Source organism: Bos mutus, chromosome 1 (genome assembly GCF_027580195.1).
Source record: "Bos mutus isolate GX-2022 chromosome 1, NWIPB_WYAK_1.1, whole genome shotgun sequence".
NCBI lineage: Eukaryota > Metazoa > Chordata > Mammalia > Artiodactyla > Bovidae > Bos > Bos mutus.
Genome location: NC_091617.1, coordinates 82690292 through 82695020, shown reverse-complemented (window position 1 = coordinate 82695020; position 4729 = coordinate 82690292).

Genomic DNA, 4729 nt, shown 5'->3' with positions numbered 1-4729 from the left:
CTGCCCATGAGCTGCCCTTTCCTCCCCTGCACACCCAGTGGCTTTGACTGAGGGATGTTCTTCAAGGCTTCTGGGTTCCAATAATTCTGGGTTCCTTCCAGGAGCCACGGGGGAGGCTGGGTAAATAGGATGTGATCTCTGCTGCCAGAGCCCAGGGGAGACATGTAAGGGCTCACCCAGGGCAGATGCGATTTGCCTCTGAAGAAACTCTCCCTCCAAGGGTCTTGTGAGGAGATTGTGGGTGACTGAAGCCCCTTCTGCCGCCCGTCCTGCAGGGCCGGCAGCAGAGAGGGGCCCAGCACTAGGCATCATTTCACCCCAGGAGCCGCTTACTCTGAGGAATAGCTGAAACTTGTCCTCAGGGCTTTCAGTTCTCTTGTTGCCTCCCATTCCCCGTCCCCACTGACCCTGACCTGGGACCAGTTCCAGGTATTCTGTGGCAAATGAGGCCTCAGGGCCCTGCCCCACCTCCAGCCTCCCAGCAGGTGCCCCTGGGGTCCCTGGCAACAGGCACTGTCCGGGGCACTGAGACCAGGGCCCCTGGAGATTCAGCTCCTCAGTTCACACAGGGGTGATCAAGGGCACGGCTGCTCCGTTCCTCCCTAACAGCCTTCCAGCAAGACTGCCATCCCTCTGTCCTCACTGTCTGTTCCTGGTCTAAGGCACCCAGGCTGGATGACCGCCCTAAAGAGGTGTCTCTCGGGGTTCCTGTGGATGCCCCGCAGTCACGCGGGGGAGGGGCAATGGGCGGCACCACCCCAAGCCAGGTTGTCCTCTGCCCTCCACCCCTTAGCCATTCCCTATATATTAGTAATCTTAGGCTGTCTAACAAATTCCCTACACCTTAGTAGCTTAAAACAACAAACATTTACCATCTGGGCTTCTTTCTTTCCTTTTTTTTTTTTTTTTTTGAGGGACAGAGGGAGGGTAGGCAGGGCGGCGGGGGTGGGCGGGGGCGGCACACTGTGCCACATGCCTGGCTTGCATGATCTTAGTTTCCTGACCAGGTATTGAAACTGAGCCGTAGCAGTGAAAGGGCCAAGTCCAAATCACAGGACCACCAGGGAACTCCCATATTATCTGTTTCTGAGGGGCAGCTCAGCTAGGCTCTCTCCTGGCGCAAGGTCTGTCCTGAGTCCAGTAAAGCTGTTGGATGGCTGTGATATCTGAAGCCTTGAGGACTGCAGGGCCACGTCAAAGACAGCTCAGCTCAGCATGGCTGTTGGCAGGAGGCCCCAATCTGGAACCTTTGTTCATTGCTAAAGGGAAGGTATTAATAAAATGGTACAGTAGCTTTGGAAAATAGTTTGGCAGTTTTCTCAGAATGTTAAGCATAGTGTTACTATGTCACCCAGAAATTTCATTCCTAGGTTTATACTCAAGAGAAATGAAAATATATGTTCACACAGAAACTTGCATGAAAATGTTTGCAGCAGCATTATTCCTGATAGCCAAAGGTGGAAATAATCTAAATGCTATTTCCATAAATTAGAATACTTTTCAGCTATAAGAAGGAATGAAACACTGATACGTGTTTCAACATACAGGAACCCTGAAAACATGCTAAGCCAAAGAAGCCAGACAGACGACCACATACTATATTAATCCACTTATAAGCAATGTCAAGAAAAGGCAAACCTATAGAGGAAAAAAGTAGACTAGAAGTTGCCTAGGGCTGGGTGGAAATGGCAGTGACTGTAAATGGGCATAAGTTTTCTTTTGGGGGTGGTGAAAATGTTCTACAATTAGATTTTGGTGAAGTTTGCACAACTCTGTAAGTATACTTAAAATCATTGAATTCTATAATAAATCAGGTGAATTTTATGGCATGTAAATAACATCACAATAAAACTATTTTTAAAGGAATGAATGTGTCAATGCACCAATGATGAATCCACGATAACTGCTGAGTGAAAGAAGCCAGGCAAAAAAACAATATCTGCTGTATGATTCCATTTATATAAAGTTCTAAAAAAGGCAAACTGCTCTATTCTAACAGAAAGCAGGTCATTGGTGGCCTGTACAAGGTGGTGGAGGAACAGGATGGTTGAGAGACAGAGATTACCAAGGGGCAGGAGAAACTTTGAGGTCGGTAGTTTTATTATTAATGCCTTGTTTGTGATGATGGTTTCACAGATGTATGCTGCTGCTGCTGCTTAGTCACTTCAGTTGTTTCCGACTCTTTGTGACCCCATGGACCACAGCCAATCAGGCTCCTCTTGTCCATGGGATTCTCCAGGCAAGAATACTGGAGTGGGTTGCCATTCCCCACTCCAGGGCATCTTCCCAATCCAGGGACTGAACCCGGGTCTCCTGCACCGCACGCAGATTCTTTACCACTGAGCAGATACATCTGTTAGTAAAGCCCTCACAGTTGTATACATTATGTCAAACTTATCAAATGGTACCTTTTAAGTATGTGCAGTTTATCATATGCCCATTTTACCTCAATAAGGCTTTTCATGATAATGCTATGATTTGGCATTGAAACAAAAATTATCTGTACAGAAAAGCAAGGAAACAGAGCAGTGGGACATTAATTTTATATTAGTGAAATAGATATTCATTAGAGGAAGAATGACCACAATCTCATATTTTGCAAAGCAAAAACAAGTGCTGTAGGACACATAAGTAAGTGATGCTATAATAGACCTTGTCACTAAGATGATGTGTAAAGGTCACCAATATTATGCTAAGGAATGCAGATGAAGGGTAGGCACATGGCCCAATTTCTGAGGATGGAGAAAAGAAATTTTAAAGCAAAGAAAGTTGGTGCGACTGGATTCATACAATATGAATGCCTATCATTAAGGCATGCTTCCATCTTTCCTTTGTTAGAGCCCCCTAAGATAAAGATTTGTCTTACAGTTTATACTGTCTTAGACTTGATGACTTTGAGACAGAACAGGCTGCAGTCCCTCTAAGAGCTCATTATGAGAGAAGTCTGGTAGAGAACTGGGGGGACAGAACAGAGTGATGGATCTTGGCAGTTCAGACCAGACCTTACTTTTTAAGGAAAATAAACCCTTGAGAGTCCTTGGCTCTGCCTCATCACCAAAATGTAAGTAAGGCACTTGTTGTCATCTTTTGCCTCATGTGGAGCCTTTGAAAGTGGAGTCTTATCTCCTGTAGAGTCTGTTAGGGCTGGAGGACATCTCCAACCGCTCATTGTTGCTTTTTCTGTCAAAAATCTCTGGCCTTGCTCAGATCACACAGTGAGCTAGTAATATATTATTTCTAGATTTTTCAGAGTGACTGTAGAATTGTGAGATGCAGACTGAAAATGCTTAAATCCTAGAAGCATGGAGTTACATGGGTCCCTTGTCATAACTGCAGCAGTAGTGGGCAGAGCAGAAGCAGCACCAGCTGAAGAGACCGCAGACAGTGTCCTGCCCTGATGCTGGGAAGGTACTCAACATCTGGGAGCCTCACCTCAGTTTTTTCATCCCCAGAGCATCAATTTACTTCATAGAGCTCTTTGCAAGGACTAAACAAGAGAGTGTATGTCAGAGGCTGCAAGCTCAAATGCCTTTGGGGCCAATCAAGTCAGTGGAGTCTGGCCAACTGGAGAGCACAGCCCCTTTCTATTTATTGATTGATTTTTGGCTCTACTGGGTTTTTGTTGTGGTGTTTGGGCTCTTCACTGCTGCGTGGGCTTTCTCTAGTTGCCACAACTGGGGGCTATTCTTCCTTGCAGTGTGGAGAAGGGAATGGCAACCCACTCCAGTACTCTTGCCTGGAGAATCCCAGGGAGGGGGTAGCCTGGTGGGCTGCCATCTATGGGGTCGCACAGAGTCGGACACGATTGAAGCAACTTAGCAACAGCAGCAGCAGCAGCTTCCTTGCAGTGAGCGGTCTTCTCATTGTGTGTGGCTTCTCCTCTTGCAGAGCACAGACTCTGGGAGGTGTGGGCTTCAGTAGTTGTAGCTCATGGGCTCTAGGGTATGGACTCTGTAGTTGTGGCTCATGGGTTTAGTTGCCCCGCAGCATGGTGGGAATTTAGTTCCTGGACCAAGGATCGAACTCATGTCATCTGCACTGGCAGGTGAATTTTTTAATCACCAGACCACTCAACCCTTTTCTAAAGAGAAGTTTCCCTACTCTGTGCTGACCAGTTGTTATGTAGAAACATGGGTCCAATGTTGCCAATTTTTAAAAATGTTGCACAGTCCAAAGAAAGATATGTATGGTTTTTAATCGTTCAAACTGTGATGTGTGAAATGTCCAGGAAGTGATCAATATGGTGTGGTAATAGTTGGTGGCAGCTTCTCAGGAACCCCTTCCCCCACCCTGTACATTATTCCTGGCAGGCGATGAAGCAGCAACATTCCTTGAGTGTTCATATGTGTGCTGGCTCCGTGCAAGGTGCCCTAGGTGCAAAGACCAGCAGAGAAACAGCCCGCGTTGCAACCTTCCTTTGGAATCAGGGAAGTTGGTGACAATGCTGCAGCCTAGTCTAACCCACCATGTCTCCAGCCTTGGTTCCTAGTGAAAACTCCAGCCATCTTCTGGGATGACATATTCTCTAAAATCATCCAGAAATAACACTGCTAGAACCTAATTTCTAGTTCCCATCTGAACTGCCACATGTTTTACCTAGATTTTTTAAATGCCTTGTTGGTTTGCACTTAACCACTAAGGATTTTTATTTGTTTTATATTGCTCTGAATCTCAGTCCACATTATTTCAAGATATAAGAGGTTTTAGAAAATCATCTAGGCTTCCTAGA